General features: G+C 32.4%; 17 non-coding genes across 17 annotated transcripts; all 17 read right to left on the reverse strand.

Moving 5' to 3' along the window:
- Positions 1-92: 92 nt before the first annotated feature.
- Positions 93-163, reverse strand: TRNAG-CCC (transfer RNA glycine (anticodon CCC)). The gene has a single exon. It is a non-coding gene; the product is annotated as a tRNA-Gly (tRNA).
- A 450-nt stretch (positions 164-613) lies between these two features.
- TRNAG-CCC (transfer RNA glycine (anticodon CCC)) lies at positions 614-684 on the reverse strand. Its single transcript has one exon. It is a non-coding gene; the product is annotated as a tRNA-Gly (tRNA).
- A 965-nt stretch (positions 685-1,649) lies between these two features.
- On the reverse strand, positions 1,650-1,720 carry TRNAG-CCC (transfer RNA glycine (anticodon CCC)). The gene has a single exon. It is a non-coding gene; the product is annotated as a tRNA-Gly (tRNA).
- A 1,484-nt stretch (positions 1,721-3,204) lies between these two features.
- On the reverse strand, positions 3,205-3,275 carry TRNAG-CCC (transfer RNA glycine (anticodon CCC)). The gene has a single exon. It is a non-coding gene; the product is annotated as a tRNA-Gly (tRNA).
- Positions 3,276-3,725: 450 nt separating this feature from the next.
- TRNAG-CCC (transfer RNA glycine (anticodon CCC)) lies at positions 3,726-3,796 on the reverse strand. Its single transcript has one exon. It is a non-coding gene; the product is annotated as a tRNA-Gly (tRNA).
- Positions 3,797-4,761: 965 nt separating this feature from the next.
- On the reverse strand, positions 4,762-4,832 carry TRNAG-CCC (transfer RNA glycine (anticodon CCC)). The gene has a single exon. It is a non-coding gene; the product is annotated as a tRNA-Gly (tRNA).
- A 450-nt stretch (positions 4,833-5,282) lies between these two features.
- TRNAG-CCC (transfer RNA glycine (anticodon CCC)) lies at positions 5,283-5,353 on the reverse strand. The gene has a single exon. It is a non-coding gene; the product is annotated as a tRNA-Gly (tRNA).
- Positions 5,354-6,318: 965 nt separating this feature from the next.
- Positions 6,319-6,389, reverse strand: TRNAG-CCC (transfer RNA glycine (anticodon CCC)). The gene has a single exon. It is a non-coding gene; the product is annotated as a tRNA-Gly (tRNA).
- A 1,484-nt stretch (positions 6,390-7,873) lies between these two features.
- TRNAG-CCC (transfer RNA glycine (anticodon CCC)) lies at positions 7,874-7,944 on the reverse strand. Its single transcript has one exon. It is a non-coding gene; the product is annotated as a tRNA-Gly (tRNA).
- Positions 7,945-8,394: 450 nt separating this feature from the next.
- On the reverse strand, positions 8,395-8,465 carry TRNAG-CCC (transfer RNA glycine (anticodon CCC)). The gene has a single exon. It is a non-coding gene; the product is annotated as a tRNA-Gly (tRNA).
- Positions 8,466-9,430: 965 nt separating this feature from the next.
- On the reverse strand, positions 9,431-9,501 carry TRNAE-CUC (transfer RNA glutamic acid (anticodon CUC)). The gene has a single exon. It is a non-coding gene; the product is annotated as a tRNA-Glu (tRNA).
- Positions 9,502-9,951: 450 nt separating this feature from the next.
- TRNAG-CCC (transfer RNA glycine (anticodon CCC)) lies at positions 9,952-10,022 on the reverse strand. The gene has a single exon. It is a non-coding gene; the product is annotated as a tRNA-Gly (tRNA).
- A 965-nt stretch (positions 10,023-10,987) lies between these two features.
- Positions 10,988-11,058, reverse strand: TRNAG-CCC (transfer RNA glycine (anticodon CCC)). The gene has a single exon. It is a non-coding gene; the product is annotated as a tRNA-Gly (tRNA).
- Positions 11,059-13,587: 2,529 nt separating this feature from the next.
- Positions 13,588-13,658, reverse strand: TRNAG-CCC (transfer RNA glycine (anticodon CCC)). The gene has a single exon. It is a non-coding gene; the product is annotated as a tRNA-Gly (tRNA).
- Positions 13,659-15,145: 1,487 nt separating this feature from the next.
- Positions 15,146-15,216, reverse strand: TRNAG-CCC (transfer RNA glycine (anticodon CCC)). Its single transcript has one exon. It is a non-coding gene; the product is annotated as a tRNA-Gly (tRNA).
- Positions 15,217-16,703: 1,487 nt separating this feature from the next.
- On the reverse strand, positions 16,704-16,774 carry TRNAG-CCC (transfer RNA glycine (anticodon CCC)). Its single transcript has one exon. It is a non-coding gene; the product is annotated as a tRNA-Gly (tRNA).
- A 964-nt stretch (positions 16,775-17,738) lies between these two features.
- Positions 17,739-17,809, reverse strand: TRNAG-CCC (transfer RNA glycine (anticodon CCC)). The gene has a single exon. It is a non-coding gene; the product is annotated as a tRNA-Gly (tRNA).
- Between the last annotated feature and the right edge of the window lie 231 nt (positions 17,810-18,040).

Below are 18,040 nucleotides of genomic sequence, written 5' to 3' on the forward strand. Positions count from 1 at the left end.
TCTCTGAGAAAAGCAATAAAGCTATGTTTTTTATACAGATTAATTATATATTAATTTAACAGATTTTATAGAATTCAAAAGACACACTTTTATGTGCTAGCTGGGACTCGAACCCAGGTCGCAAGAATGGGAATCTTGCATGATACCCCTACACTACTAGCGCTTTTTAGCTACCTATAATTCACACAACAAATGACTAACAATCAATTGATGATCTTTAGTCAAAAATGTTCAATTTGGCTATGATTTTCAAGTGAAATTGTACTATTTGCATTGTTGTATAGATTTCCCAAGATAAGAAATACATATCTTTGCTCCATGGATGTATTTTTAGTTCAAGGAAGATTGTGCTAAAGAGTTTGTGGAACAAACATAAATAATTCGGAAATGTAATTGCCTTTACAATAGCAGCTTTGGGTTTTTAGTGTTTGTGTCAGTAGCACATTTTTTTTACCTGTGGAGAGGAAATGTTACTATTATGCTTTTTAAGAATTTGGTGAATAGAGACATCTTTGAGGCTCATCTTTGAGAAATGCAATATTGTAATGTTTTTAATGAGATTCAATATATATTAATTTGAAAAATGTCCTAGGATTCAAAAAACACATTTTCATGCGCTAGCTGGGACTCGAACCCGGGTCGCAAGAATGGGAATCTTGCATGATACCCCTACACTACTAGCGCTCTTTAGAAACCTTTAATTCACACAACAAATGACTAACAATCAATTGATAATCTTTAGTCAAAAATGTTCAATTTGGCTATGATTTTCAAGTGAAATTGTTCTATTTGCACTGTAGTATAGATTTCCCAAGATAAGAAGTACATACATTTGCTCCATGGATGTATTTTTAGTTCAAGGAAGATTGTGCTAAAGAGTTTTTGGAGCAAATATAAATAATTCGGAAATGTAATTGCCTTTACAATAGCAGCTTTGGGACGTTAGTGTTTGTGTCAGTAGCACAATTTTTTTACCTGTGGAGAGGAAGTGTTACTTCTATGCTTTTTAAGAATTTGGTGAATAGAGACATCTTGGATGCTAATCTCTGAGAAATGCAATATTGCAGTGTTTTTAGTGAGATTCAATATATATTAATTTGAAACATTTCATAGGATTCAAAAGACACATTATGCACTAGCCAGGTCTCAAACCAAGGTCGCACGAATGATAATCTTGCATGATACCCCTACACTAGCACATTCTTAAAGAACTACATTCACATAAAAGAAGTCTTACAATCAATTGTTAATCTCTAGTGAAAATTGTGCAATGTGACTGTGTTTTTCAAGTGAAGTTGTACTATCTCCACTGCCTTATAAGTTTCCCACAATAAGAAATACATATATTTAATCTTTGGATGCATTTTTTTTCAAGGAAAGATTTGATAATGACATTGTGGAGCAGATGTAAAAAATTAAGAAATATAATTGACTTCACAATTAAAGCTTTAACTCTTTAGTGTCTGTATCACTGGTACATTTTTTTTACCTGTGTAGAGAAAATGTTACCTCTATGCTTTTTAAGAATTTTGTGAATTGAGACATCTTCAAGGACTATCTCTGAGAAAAGCAATAAAGCTATGTTTTTTATACAGATTAATTATATATTAATTTAACAGATTTTATAGAATTCAAAAGACACACTTTTATGCGCTAGCTGGGACTCGAACCCAGGTCACAAGAATGGGAATCTTGCATGATACCCCTACACTACTAGCGCTTTTTAGCTACCTGTAATTCACACAACAAATGACTAACAATCAATTGATGATCTTTAGTCAAAAATGTTCAATTTGGCTATGATTTTCAAGTGAAATTGTACTATTTGCACTGTTGTATAGATTTCCCAAGATAAGAAATACATATCTTTGCTCCATGGATGTATCTTTAGTTCAAGGAAGATTGTGCTAAAGAGTTTTTGGAACAAATGTAGTTAATTCGGAAATGTAATTGCCTTTACAATAGCAGCTTTGGGTCTTTAGTGTTTGTGTCCATAGCACTTTTTTTTTACCTGTGGAGAGGAAATGTTACTATTATGCTTTTTAAGAATTTGGTGAATAGAGACATCTTGGAGGCTCATCTTTGAGAAATGCAATATTGTAATGTTTTTAGTGAGATTCAATATATATTCATTTGAAAAATGTCATAGGATTCAAAAAACACATTTTCATGCGCTAGCCGGGACTCTAACCGGGTCACAAGAATGGGAATCTTGCTTGATACCCCTACACTACTAGCGCTCTTTAGAAACTTTTAATTCACATAACAAATGACTAACAATCAATTGATAATCTTTAGTCAAAAATGTGCAATTTGGCTATGATTTTCAAGTGAAATTGTACTATTTGCACTGTTGTATAGATTTCCCAAGATAAGAAGTACATACATTTTCTCCATGGATGTATTTTTAGTTCAAGGAGGATTTTGCTAAAGAGTTAGTGGAGAAAATACAAATAATTCGGAAATGTTATTGCCTTTACAATAGCAGCTTTGGGACTTTAGTGTTTGTGCCAGTAGCACAATTTTTTTACCTGTGGAGAGGAAGTGTTACTTCTATGCTTTTTAAGAATTTGGTGACTAGAGACATCTTGGATGCTAATCTCTGAGAAATGCAATATTGCAGTGTTTTTAGTGAGATTCAATATATATTAATTTGAAACATTTCATAGGATTCAAAAGACACATTATGCACTAGCCGGGTCTCAAACCAAGGTCGCACGAATGATAATCTTGCATGATACCCCTACACTAGCACATTCTTAAAGAACTACATTCACATAAAAGAAGTCTTGCAATCAATTGTTAATCTCTAGTGAAAATTGTGCAATGTGACTGTGTTTTTCAAGTGAAGTTGTACTATCTCCACTGCCTTATAAGTTTCCCACAATAAGAAATACATATATTTACTCTTTGGATGTATTTTTTTTCAAGGAAAGATTTGATAATGACATTGTGGAGCAGATGTAAAAAATTAAGAAATATAATTGACTTCACAATTAAAGCTTTAACTCTTTAGTGTTTGTATCACTGGTACATTTTTTTACCTGTGGAGAGAAAATGTTACCTCTATGCTTTTTAAGAATTTTGTGAATTGAGACATCTTCAAGGACTATCTCTGAGAAAAGCAATAAAGCTATGTTTTTTATACATATTAATTATATATTAATTTAACAGATTTTATAGAATTCAAAAGACACACTTTTATGTGCTAGCTGGGACTCGAACCCAGGTCGCAAGAATGGGAATCTTGCATGATACCCCTACACTACTAGCGCTTTTTGCTACCTATAATTCACACAACAAATGACTAACAATCAATTGATGATCTTTAGTCAAAAATGTTCAATTTGGCTATGATTTTCAAGTGAAATTGTACTATTTGCACTGTTGTATAGATTTCCCAAGATAAGAAATACATATCTTTGCTCCATGGATGTATTTTTACTTCAAGGAAGATTGTGCTAAAGAGTTTGTGGAACAAATGTAGTTAATTCGGAAATGTAATTGCCTTTACAATAGAAGCTTTGGGTCTTTAGTGTTTGTGTCCGTAGCACTTTTTTTTTTACCTGTGGAGAGGAAATGTTACTATTATGCTTTTCAAGAATTTGGAGAATAGAGACATCTTAGAGGCTCATCTTTGAGAAATGCAATATTGTAATGTTTTTAGTGAGATTCAATATATATTAATTTGAAAAATGTCATAGGATTCAAAATACACATTTTTATGCGCTAGCCGGGACTCGAACCCGGGTCGCAAGAATGGGAATCTTGCATGATACCCCTACACTACTAGCGCTCTTTAGAAACCTTTAATTCACACAACAAATGACTAACAATCAATTGATAATCTTTAGTCAAAAATGTTCAATTTGGCTATGATTTTCAAGTGAAATTGTTCTATTTGCACTGTAGTATAGATTTCCCAAGATAAGAAGTACATACATTTGCTCCATGGATGTATTTTTAGTTAAAGGAAGATTATGCTAAAGAGTTTTTGGAGCAAATATAAATAATTCGGAAATGTAATTGCCTTTACAATAGCAGCTTTGGGACTGTAGTGTTTGTGTCAGTAGCACAATTTTTTTACCTGTGGAGAGGAAGTGTTACTTCTATGCTTTTTAAGAATTTGGTGAATAGAGACATCTTGGATGCTAATCTCTGAGAAATGCAATATTGCAGTGTTTTTAGTGAGATTCAATATATATTAATTTGAAACATTTCATAGGATTCAAAAGACACATTATGCACTAGCCGGGTCTCAAACCAAGGTCGCACGAATGATAATCTTGCATGATACCCCTACACTAGCACATTCTTAAAGAACTACATTCACATAAAAGAAGTCTTGCAATCAATTGTTAATCTCTAGTGAAAATTGTGCAATGTGACTGTGTTTTTCAAGTGAAGCTGAACTATCTCCACTGCCTTATAAGTTTCCCACAATAAGAAATACATATATTTACTCTTTGGATGTATTTTTTTTCAATGAAAGATTTGATAATGACATTGTGGAGCAGATGTAAAAAATTAAGAAATATAATTGACATCACAATTAAAGCTTTAACTCTTTAGTGTTTGTATCACTGGTACATTTTTTTTACCTGTGGAGAGAAAATGTTACCTCTATGCTTTTTAAAAATTTTGTGAATTGAGACATCTTCAAGGACTATCTCTGAGAAAAGCAATAAAGCTATGTTTTTTATACAGATTAATTATATATTAATTTAACAGATTTTATAGAATTCAAAAGACACACTTTTATGTGCTAGCTGGGACTCGAACCCAGGTCGCAAGAATGGGAATCTTGCATGATACCCCTACACTACTAGCGCTTTTTAGCTACCTATAATTCACACAACAAATGACTAACAATCAATTGATGATCTTTAGTCAAAAATGTTCAATTTGGCTATGATTTTCAAGTGAAATTGTACTATTTGCATTGTTGTATAGATTTCCCAAGATAAGAAATACATATCTTTGCTCCATGGATGTATTTTTAGTTCAAGGAAGATTGTGCTAAAGAGTTTGTGGAACAAACATAAATAATTCGGAAATGTAATTGCCTTTACAATAGCAGCTTTGGGTTTTTAGTGTTTGTGTCAGTAGCACATTTTTTTTACCTGTGGAGAGGAAATGTTACTATTATGCTTTTTAAGAATTTGGTGAATAGAGACATCTTTGAGGCTCATCTTTGAGAAATGCAATATTGTAATGTTTTTAATGAGATTCAATATATATTAATTTGAAAAATGTCCTAGGATTCAAAAAACACATTTTCATGCGCTAGCTGGGACTCGAACCCGGGTCGCAAGAATGGGAATCTTGCATGATACCCCTACACTACTAGCGCTCTTTAGAAACCTTTAATTCACACAACAAATGACTAACAATCAATTGATAATCTTTAGTCAAAAATGTTCAATTTGGCTATGATTTTCAAGTGAAATTGTTCTATTTGCACTGTAGTATAGATTTCCCAAGATAAGAAGTACATACATTTGCTCCATGGATGTATTTTTAGTTCAAGGAAGATTGTGCTAAAGAGTTTTTGGAGCAAATATAAATAATTCGGAAATGTAATTGCCTTTACAATAGCAGCTTTGGGACGTTAGTGTTTGTGTCAGTAGCACAATTTTTTTACCTGTGGAGAGGAAGTGTTACTTCTATGCTTTTTAAGAATTTGGTGAATAGAGACATCTTGGATGCTAATCTCTGAGAAATGCAATATTGCAGTGTTTTTAGTGAGATTCAATATATATTAATTTGAAACATTTCATAGGATTCAAAAGACACATTATGCACTAGCCAGGTCTCAAACCAAGGTCGCACGAATGATAATCTTGCATGATACCCCTACACTAGCACATTCTTAAAGAACTACATTCACATAAAAGAAGTCTTACAATCAATTGTTAATCTCTAGTGAAAATTGTGCAATGTGACTGTGTTTTTCAAGTGAAGTTGTACTATCTCCACTGCCTTATAAGTTTCCCACAATAAGAAATACATATATTTAATCTTTGGATGCATTTTTTTTCAAGGAAAGATTTGATAATGACATTGTGGAGCAGATGTAAAAAATTAAGAAATATAATTGACTTCACAATTAAAGCTTTAACTCTTTAGTGTCTGTATCACTGGTACATTTTTTTTACCTGTGTAGAGAAAATGTTACCTCTATGCTTTTTAAGAATTTTGTGAATTGAGACATCTTCAAGGACTATCTCTGAGAAAAGCAATAAAGCTATGTTTTTTATACAGATTAATTATATATTAATTTAACAGATTTTATAGAATTCAAAAGACACACTTTTATGCGCTAGCTGGGACTCGAACCCAGGTCACAAGAATGGGAATCTTGCATGATACCCCTACACTACTAGCGCTTTTTAGCTACCTGTAATTCACACAACAAATGACTAACAATCAATTGATGATCTTTAGTCAAAAATGTTCAATTTGGCTATGATTTTCAAGTGAAATTGTACTATTTGCACTGTTGTATAGATTTCCCAAGATAAGAAATACATATCTTTGCTCCATGGATGTATCTTTAGTTCAAGGAAGATTGTGCTAAAGAGTTTTTGGAACAAATGTAGTTAATTCGGAAATGTAATTGCCTTTACAATAGCAGCTTTGGGTCTTTAGTGTTTGTGTCCATAGCACTTTTTTTTTACCTGTGGAGAGGAAATGTTACTATTATGCTTTTTAAGAATTTGGTGAATAGAGACATCTTGGAGGCTCATCTTTGAGAAATGCAATATTGTAATGTTTTTAGTGAGATTCAATATATATTCATTTGAAAAATGTCATAGGATTCAAAAAACACATTTTCATGCGCTAGCCGGGACTCTAACCGGGTCACAAGAATGGGAATCTTGCTTGATACCCCTACACTACTAGCGCTCTTTAGAAACTTTTAATTCACATAACAAATGACTAACAATCAATTGATAATCTTTAGTCAAAAATGTGCAATTTGGCTATGATTTTCAAGTGAAATTGTACTATTTGCACTGTTGTATAGATTTCCCAAGATAAGAAGTACATACATTTTCTCCATGGATGTATTTTTAGTTCAAGGAGGATTTTGCTAAAGAGTTAGTGGAGAAAATACAAATAATTCGGAAATGTTATTGCCTTTACAATAGCAGCTTTGGGACTTTAGTGTTTGTGCCAGTAGCACAATTTTTTTACCTGTGGAGAGGAAGTGTTACTTCTATGCTTTTTAAGAATTTGGTGACTAGAGACATCTTGGATGCTAATCTCTGAGAAATGCAATATTGCAGTGTTTTTAGTGAGATTCAATATATATTAATTTGAAACATTTCATAGGATTCAAAAGACACATTATGCACTAGCCGGGTCTCAAACCAAGGTCGCACGAATGATAATCTTGCATGATACCCCTACACTAGCACATTCTTAAAGAACTACATTCACATAAAAGAAGTCTTGCAATCAATTGTTAATCTCTAGTGAAAATTGTGCAATGTGACTGTGTTTTTCAAGTGAAGTTGTACTATCTCCACTGCCTTATAAGTTTCCCACAATAAGAAATACATATATTTACTCTTTGGATGTATTTTTTTTCAAGGAAAGATTTGATAATGACATTGTGGAGCAGATGTAAAAAATTAAGAAATATAATTGACTTCACAATTAAAGCTTTAACTCTTTAGTGTTTGTATCACTGGTACATTTTTTTACCTGTGGAGAGAAAATGTTACCTCTATGCTTTTTAAGAATTTTGTGAATTGAGACATCTTCAAGGACTATCTCTGAGAAAAGCAATAAAGCTATGTTTTTTATACATATTAATTATATATTAATTTAACAGATTTTATAGAATTCAAAAGACACACTTTTATGTGCTAGCTGGGACTCGAACCCAGGTCGCAAGAATGGGAATCTTGCATGATACCCCTACACTACTAGCGCTTTTTGCTACCTATAATTCACACAACAAATGACTAACAATCAATTGATGATCTTTAGTCAAAAATGTTCAATTTGGCTATGATTTTCAAGTGAAATTGTACTATTTGCACTGTTGTATAGATTTCCCAAGATAAGAAATACATATCTTTGCTCCATGGATGTATTTTTACTTCAAGGAAGATTGTGCTAAAGAGTTTGTGGAACAAATGTAGTTAATTCGGAAATGTAATTGCCTTTACAATAGAAGCTTTGGGTCTTTAGTGTTTGTGTCCGTAGCACTTTTTTTTTTACCTGTGGAGAGGAAATGTTACTATTATGCTTTTCAAGAATTTGGAGAATAGAGACATCTTAGAGGCTCATCTTTGAGAAATGCAATATTGTAATGTTTTTAGTGAGATTCAATATATATTAATTTGAAAAATGTCATAGGATTCAAAATACACATTTTTATGCGCTAGCCGGGACTCGAACCCGGGTCGCAAGAATGGGAATCTTGCATGATACCCCTACACTACTAGCGCTCTTTAGAAACCTTTAATTCACACAACAAATGACTAACAATCAATTGATAATCTTTAGTCAAAAATGTTCAATTTGGCTATGATTTTCAAGTGAAATTGTTCTATTTGCACTGTAGTATAGATTTCCCAAGATAAGAAGTACATACATTTGCTCCATGGATGTATTTTTAGTTAAAGGAAGATTATGCTAAAGAGTTTTTGGAGCAAATATAAATAATTCGGAAATGTAATTGCCTTTACAATAGCAGCTTTGGGACTGTAGTGTTTGTGTCAGTAGCACAATTTTTTTACCTGTGGAGAGGAAGTGTTACTTCTATGCTTTTTAAGAATTTGGTGAATAGAGACATCTTGGATGCTAATCTCTGAGAAATGCAATATTGCAGTGTTTTTAGTGAGATTCAATATATATTAATTTGAAACATTTCATAGGATTCAAAAGACACATTATGCACTAGCCGGGTCTCAAACCAAGGTCGCACGAATGATAATCTTGCATGATACCCCTACACTAGCACATTCTTAAAGAACTACATTCACATAAAAGAAGTCTTGCAATCAATTGTTAATCTCTAGTGAAAATTGTGCAATGTGACTGTGTTTTTCAAGTGAAGCTGAACTATCTCCACTGCCTTATAAGTTTCCCACAATAAGAAATACATATATTTACTCTTTGGATGTATTTTTTTTCAATGAAAGATTTGATAATGACATTGTGGAGCAGATGTAAAAAATTAAGAAATATAATTGACATCACAATTAAAGCTTTAACTCTTTAGTGTTTGTATCACTGGTACATTTTTTTTACCTGTGGAGAGAAAATGTTACCTCTATGCTTTTTAAAAATTTTGTGAATTGAGACATCTTCAAGGACTATCTCTGAGAAAAGCAATAAAGCTATGTTTTTTATACAGATTAATTATATATTAATTTAACAGATTTTATAGAATTCAAAAGACACACTTTTATGTGCTAGCTGGGACTCGAACCCAGGTCGCAAGAATGAGAATCTTGCATGATACCCCTACACTACTAGCGCTTTTTAGCTACCTATAATTCACACAACAAATGACTAACAATCAATTGATGATCTTTAGTCAAAAATGTTCAATTTGGCTATGATTTTCAAGTGAAATTGTACTATTTGCATTGTTGTATAGATTTCCCAAGATAAGAAATACATATCTTTGCTCCATGGATGTATTTTTAGTTCAAGGAAGATTGTGCTAAAGAGTTTGTGGAACAAACATAAATAATTCGGAAATGTAATTGCCTTTACAATAGCAGCTTTGGGTTTTTAGTGTTTGTGTCAGTAGCACATTTTTTTTACCTGTGGAGAGGAAATGTTACTATTATGCTTTTTAAGAATTTGGTGAATAGAGACATCTTTGAGGCTCATCTTTGAGAAATGCAATATTGTAATGTTTTTAATGAGATTCAATATATATTAATTTGAAAAATGTCCTAGGATTCAAAAAACACATTTTCATGCGCTAGCTGGGACTCGAACCCGGGTCGCAAGAATGGGAATCTTGCATGATACCCCTACACTACTAGCGCTCTTTAGAAACCTTTAATTCACACAACAAATGACTAACAATCAATTGATAATCTTTAGTCAAAAATGTTCAATTTGGCTATGATTTTCAAGTGAAATTGTTCTATTTGCACTGTAGTATAGATTTCCCAAGATAAGAAGTACATACATTTGCTCCATGGATGTATTTTTAGTTCAAGGAAGATTGTGCTAAAGAGTTTTTGGAGCAAATATAAATAATTCGGAAATGTAATTGCCTTTACAATAGCAGCTTTGGGACGTTAGTGTTTGTGTCAGTAGCACAATTTTTTTACCTGTGGAGAGGAAGTGTTACTTCTATGCTTTTTAAGAATTTGGTGAATAGAGACATCTTGGATGCTAATCTCTGAGAAATGCAATATTGCAGTGTTTTTAGTGAGATTCAATATATATTAATTTGAAACATTTCATAGGATTCAAAAGACACATTATGCACTAGCCAGGTCTCAAACCAAGGTCGCACGAATGATAATCTTGCATGATACCCCTACACTAGCACATTCTTAAAGAACTACATTCACATAAAAGAAGTCTTACAATCAATTGTTAATCTCTAGTGAAAATTGTGCAATGTGACTGTGTTTTTCAAGTGAAGTTGTACTATCTCCACTGCCTTATAAGTTTCCCACAATAAGAAATACATATATTTAATCTTTGGATGCATTTTTTTTCAAGGAAAGATTTGATAATGACATTGTGGAGCAGATGTAAAAAATTAAGAAATATAATTGACTTCACAATTAAAGCTTTAACTCTTTAGTGTCTGTATCACTGGTACATTTTTTTTACCTGTGTAGAGAAAATGTTACCTCTATGCTTTTTAAGAATTTTGTGAATTGAGACATCTTCAAGGACTATCTCTGAGAAAAGCAATAAAGCTATGTTTTTTATACAGATTAATTATATATTAATTTAACAGATTTTATAGAATTCAAAAGACACACTTTTATGCGCTAGCTGGGACTCGAACCCAGGTCACAAGAATGGGAATCTTGCATGATACCCCTACACTACTAGCGCTTTTTAGCTACCTGTAATTCACACAACAAATGACTAACAATCAATTGATGATCTTTAGTCAAAAATGTTCAATTTGGCTATGATTTTCAAGTGAAATTGTACTATTTGCACTGTTGTATAGATTTCCCAAGATAAGAAATACATATCTTTGCTCCATGGATGTATCTTTAGTTCAAGGAAGATTGTGCTAAAGAGTTTTTGGAACAAATGTAGTTAATTCGGAAATGTAATTGCCTTTACAATAGCAGCTTTGGGTCTTTAGTGTTTGTGTCCATAGCACTTTTTTTTTACCTGTGGAGAGGAAATGTTACTATTATGCTTTTTAAGAATTTGGTGAATAGAGACATCTTGGAGGCTCATCTTTGAGAAATGCAATATTGTAATGTTTTTAGTGAGATTCAATATATATTCATTTGAAAAATGTCATAGGATTCAAAAAACACATTTTCATGCGCTAGCCGGGACTCTAACCGGGTCACAAGAATGGGAATCTTGCTTGATACCCCTACACTACTAGCGCTCTTTAGAAACTTTTAATTCACATAACAAATGACTAACAATCAATTGATAATCTTTAGTCAAAAATGTGCAATTTGGCTATGATTTTCAAGTGAAATTGTACTATTTGCACTGTTGTATAGATTTCCCAAGATAAGAAGTACATACATTTTCTCCATGGATGTATTTTTAGTTCAAGGAGGATTTTGCTAAAGAGTTAGTGGAGAAAATACAAATAATTCGGAAATGTTATTGCCTTTACAATAGCAGCTTTGGGACTTTAGTGTTTGTGCCAGTAGCACAATTTTTTTACCTGTGGAGAGGAAGTGTTACTTCTATGCTTTTTAAGAATTTGGTGACTAGAGACATCTTGGATGCTAATCTCTGAGAAATGCAATATTGCAGTGTTTTTAGTGAGATTCAATATATATTAATTTGAAACATTTCATAGGATTCAAAAGACACATTATGCACTAGCCGGGTCTCAAACCAAGGTCGCACGAATGATAATCTTGCATGATACCCCTACACTAGCACATTCTTAAAGAACTACATTCACATAAAAGAAGTCTTGCAATCAATTGTTAATCTCTAGTGAAAATTGTGCAATGTGACTGTGTTTTTCAAGTGAAGTTGTACTATCTCCACTGCCTTATAAGTTTCCCACAATAAGAAATACATATATTTACTCTTTGGATGTATTTTTTTTCAAGGAAAGATTTGATAATGACATTGTGGAGCAGATTTAAAAAATTAAGAAATATAATTGACTTCACAATTAAAGCTTTAACTCTTTAGTGTTTGTATCACTGGTACATTTTTTTTTACCTGTGGAGAGAAAATGTTACCTCTATGCTTTTTAAGAATTTTGTGAATTGAGACATCTTCAAGGACTATCTCTGAGAAAAGCAATAAAGCTATGTTTTTTATACAGATTAATTATATATTAATTTAACAGATTTTATAGAATTCAAAAGACACACTTTTATGTGCTAGCTGGGACTCGAACCCAGTTCGCAAGAATGGGAATCTTGCATGTTACCCCTACTTTAATAGCGCTTTTTAGCTACCTATAATTCACACAACAAATGACTAACAATCAATTGATGATCTTTAGTCAAAAATGTTCAATTTGGCTATGATTTTCAAGTGAAATTGTACTATTTGCACTGTTGTATAGATTTCCCAAGATAAGAAATACATATCTTTGCTCCATGGATGTATTTTTAGTTCAAGGAAGATTGTGCTAAAGAGTTTGTGGAACAAATGTAGTTAATTCGGAAATGTAATTGCCTTTACAATAGCAGCTTTGGGTCTTTAGTGTTTGTGTCCGTAGCACTTTTTTTTTTACCTGTGGAGAGGAAATGTTACTATTATGCTTTTTAAGAATTTGGTGAATAGAGACATCTTGGAGACTAATCTTTGATAAATGCAATATTGCAATGTTTTTAGTGAGATTCAATATATATTAATTTGAAAAATGTCATAGGATTCAAAAAACACATTTTCATGCGCTAACCGCGACTCGAACCCGGGTCGCAAGAATGGGAATCTTGCATGACACCCCTACACTACTAGCGCTTTTTAGCTACCTATAATTCACACAACAAATGACTAACAATCAATTGATGATCTTTAGTCAAAAATGTTCAATTTGGCTATGATTTTCAAGTGAAATTGTACTATTTGCACTGTTGTATAGATTTCCCAAGATAAGAAATACATATCTTTGCTCCATGGATGTATTTTTAGTTAAAGGAAGATTGTGCTAAAGAGTTTGTGGAACAAATATAAATAATTCGGAAATGTAATTGCCTTTACAATAGCAGCTTTGGGTCTTTAGTGTTTGTGTCAGTAGCACATTTTTTTTACCTGTGGAGAGGAAATGTTACTATTATGCTTTTTAAGAATTTGGTGAATAGAGACATCTTGGAGGCTCATCTTTGAGAAATGCAATATTGTAATGTTTTTAGTGAGATTAAATATATATTATTTTGAAAAATGTCATAGGATTCAAAAAACACATTTTCATGCACTAGCCGGGACTCTAACCCGGGTCACAAGAATGGGAATCTTGCATGATACCCCTACACTACTAGCGCTCTTCAGAAACTTTTAATTCACATAACAAATGACTAACAATCAGTTGATAATCTTTAGTCAAAAATGTGCAATTTGGCTATGATTTTCAAGTGAAATTGTACTATTTGCACTGTAGTATAGATTTCCCAAGATAAGAAGTACATACATTTTCTCCATGGATGTATTTTTAGTTCAAGGAAGATTGTGCTAAAGAGTTTGTAGAGCAAATATAAATAATTCGGAAATGTTATTGCCTTTACAATAGCAGCTTTGGGACTTTAGTGTTTGTGCCAGTAGCACAATTTTTTTACCTGTGGAGAGGAAGTGTTACTTCTATGCTTTTTAAGAATTTGGTAAATAGAGACATCTTGGATGCTAATCTCTGAGAAATGCAATATTGCAGTGTTTTTAGTGAGATTCAATATATATTAATTTGAAACATTTCATAGGATTCAAAAGACACATTATGCACTAGCCAGGTCTCAAACCAAGGTCGCACGAATGATAATCTTGCATGATACCCCTACACTAGCACATTCTTAAAGAACTACATTCACATAAAAGATGTCTTGCAATCAATTGTTAATCTCTAGTGAAAATTGTGCAATGTGACTGTGTTTTTCAAGTGAAGTTGTACTATCTCCACTGCCTTATAAGTTTCCCACAATAAGAAATACATATATTTACTCTTTGGATGTATTTTTTTTCAAGGAAAGATTTGATAATGACATTGTGGAGCAGATGTAAAAAATTAAGAAATATAATTGACTTCACAATTAAAGCTTTAATTCTTTAGTGTTTGTATCACTGGTACATTTTTTTTACCTGTGGAGAGAAAATGTTACCTCTATGCTTTTTAAGAATTTTGTGAATTGAGACATCTTCAAGGACTATCTCTGAGAAAAGCAATAAAGCTATGTTTTTTATACATATTAATTATATATTAATTTAACAGATTTTATAGAATTCAAAAGACACACTTTTATGTGCTAGCTGGGACTCGAACCCAGGTCGCAAGAATGGGAATCTTGCATGACACCCCTACACTACTAGCGCTTTTTAGCTACCTATAATTCACACAACAAATGACTAACAATCAATTGATGATCTTTAGTCAAAAATGTTCAATTTGGCTATGATTTTCAAGTGAAATTGTACTATTTGCACTGTTGTATAGATTTCCCAAGATAAGAAATACATATCTTTGCTCCATGGATGTATTTTTACTTCAAGGAAGATTGTGCTAAAGAGTTTGTGGAACAAATGTAGTTAATTCGGAAATGTAATTGCCTTTACAATAGAAGCTTTGGGTCTTTAGTGTTTGTGTCAGTAGCACATTTTTTTTACCTGTGGAGAGGAAATGTTACTATTATGCTTTTCAAGAATTTGGTGAATAGAGACATCTTTGAGGCTCATCTTTGAGAAATGCAATATTGTAATGTTTTTAATGAGATTCAATATATATTAATTTGAAAAATGTCCTAGGATTCAAAAAAACACATTTTCATGCGCTAGCCGGGACTCGAACCCGGGTCGCAAGAATGGGAATCTTGCATGATACCCCTACACTACTAGCACTCTTTAGAAACCTTTAATTCACACAACAAATGACTAACAATCAATTGATAATCTTTAGTCAAAAATGTGCAATTTGGCTATGATTTTCAAGTGAAATTGTACTATTTGCACTGTTGTATAGATTTCCCAAGATAAGAAGTACATACATTTTCTCCATGGATGTATTTTTAGTTCAAGGAAGATTGTGCTAAAGAGTTAGTGGAGCAAATATAAATAATTCGGAAATGTTATTGCCTTTACAATAGCAGCTTTGGGACTTTAGTGTTTGTGCCAGTAGCACAATTTTTTTTGCCTGTGGAGAGGAAGTGTTACTTCTATGCTTTTTAAGAATTTGGTGAATAGAGACATCTTGGATGCTAATCTCTGAGAAATGCAATATTGCAGTGTTTTTAGTGAGATTCAATATATATTAATTTGAAACATTTCATAGGATTCAAAAGACACATTATGCACTAGCCGGGTCTCAAACCAAGGTCGCACGAATGATAATCTTGCATGATACCCCTACACTAGCACATTCTTAAAGAACTACATTCACATAAAAGAAGTCTTGCAATCAATTGTTAATCTCTAGTGAAAATTGTGCAATGTGACTGTGTTTTTCAAGTGAAGCTGAACTATCTCCACTGCCTTATAAGTTTCCCACAATAAGAAATACATATATTTACTCTTTGGATGTATTTTTTTTCAAGGAAAGATTTGATAATGACATTGTGGAGCAGATGTAAAAAATTAAGAAATATAATTGACTTCACAAATAAAGCTTTAACTCTTTAGTGTTTGTATCACTGGTACATTTTTTTTAACTGTGGAGAGAAAATGTTACCTCTATGCTTTTTAAGAATTTTGTGAATTGAGACATCTTCAAGGACTATCTCTGAGAAAAGCAATAAAGCTATGTTTTTTATACAGATTAATTATATATTAATTTAACAGATTTTATAGAATTCAAAAGACACACTTTTATGTGCTAGCTGGGACTCAAACCCAGGTCGCAAGTATGGGAATCTTGCATGATACCCCTACACTAATAGCGCTTTTTAGCTACCTATAATTCACACAACAAATGACTAACAATCAATTGATGATCTTTAGTCAAAAATGTTCAATTTGGCTATGATTTTCAAGTGAAATTGTACTATTTGCACTGTTGTATAGATTTCCCAAGATAAGAAATACATATCTTTGCTCCATGGATGTATTTTTAGTTCAAGGAAGATTGTGCTAAAGAGTTTGTGGAACAAACATAAATAATTCGGAAATGTAATTGCCTTTACAATAGCAGCTTTGGGTTTTTAGTGTTTGTGTCAGTAGCACATTTTTTTTACCTGTGGAGAGGAAATGTTACTATTATGCTTTTTAAGAATTTGGTGAATAGAGACATCTTGGAGGCTCATCTTTGAGAAATGCAATATTGTAATGTTTTTAGTGAGATTAAATATATATTATTTTGAAAAATGTCATAGGATTCAAAAAACACATTTTCATGCACTAGCCGGGACTCTAACCCGGGTCACAAGAATGGGAATCTTGCATGATACCCCTACACTACTAGCGCTCTTCTGAAACTTTTAATTCACATAACAAATGACTAACAATCAGTTGATAATCTTTAGTCAAAAATGTGCAATTTGGCTATGATTTTCAAGTGAAATTGTACTATTTGCACTGTAGTATAGATTTCCCAAGATAAGAAGTACATACATTTTCTCCATGGATGTATTTTTAGTTCAAGGAAGATTGTGCTATAGAGTTTGTGGAGCAAATATAAATAATTCGGAAATGTTATTGCCTTTACAATAGCAGCTTTGGGACTTTAGTGTTTGTGCCAGTAGCACAATTTTTTTACCTGTGGAGAGGAAGTGTTACTTCTATGCTTTTTAAGAATTTGGTGAATAGAGACATCTTGGATGCTAATCTCTGAGAAATGCAATATTGCAGTGTTTTTAGTGAGATTCAATATATATTAATTTGAAACATTTCATAGGATTCAAAAGACACATTATGCACTAGCCAGGTCTCAAACCAAGGTCGCACGAAAGATAATCTTGCATGATACCCCTACACTAGCACATTCTTAAAGAACTACATTCACATAAAAGATGTCTTGCAATCAATTGTTAATCTCTAGTGAAAATTGTGCAATGTGACTGTGTTTTTCAAGAGAAGTTGTACTATCTCCACTGCCTTATAAGTTTCCCACAATAAGAAATACATATATTTACTCTTTGGATGTATTTTTTTTCAAGGAAAGATTTGATAATGACATTGTGGAGCAGATGTAAAAAATTAAGAAATATAATTGACTTCACAATTAAAGCTTTAACTCTTTAGTGTTTGTATCACTGGTACATTTTTTTACCTGTGGAGAGAAAATGTTACCTCTATGCTTTTTAAGAATTTTGTGAATTGAGACATCTTCAAGGACTATCTCTGAGAAAAGCAATAAAGCTATGTTTTTTATACATATTAATTATATATTAATTTAACAGATTTTATAGAATTCAAAAGACACACTTTTATGTGCTAGCTGGGACTCGAACCCAGGTCGCAAGAATGGGAATCTTGCATGATACCCCTACACTACTAGCGCTTTTTAGCTACCTATAATTCACACAACAAATGACTAACAATCAATTGATGATCTTTAGTCAAAAATGTTCAATTTGGCTATGATTTTCAAGTGAAATTGTACTATTTGCATTGTTGTATAGATTTCCCAAGATAAGAAATACATATCTTTGCTCCATGGATGTATTTTTAGTTCAAGGAAGATTGTGCTAAAGAGTTTGTGGAACAAACATAAATAATTCGGAAATGTAAT

Source organism: Taudactylus pleione, unplaced genomic scaffold, assembly GCF_031769625.1.
Source record: "Taudactylus pleione unplaced genomic scaffold, aTauple2 ptg000497l, whole genome shotgun sequence".
NCBI classification, from domain to species: domain Eukaryota; kingdom Metazoa; phylum Chordata; class Amphibia; order Anura; family Myobatrachidae; genus Taudactylus; species Taudactylus pleione.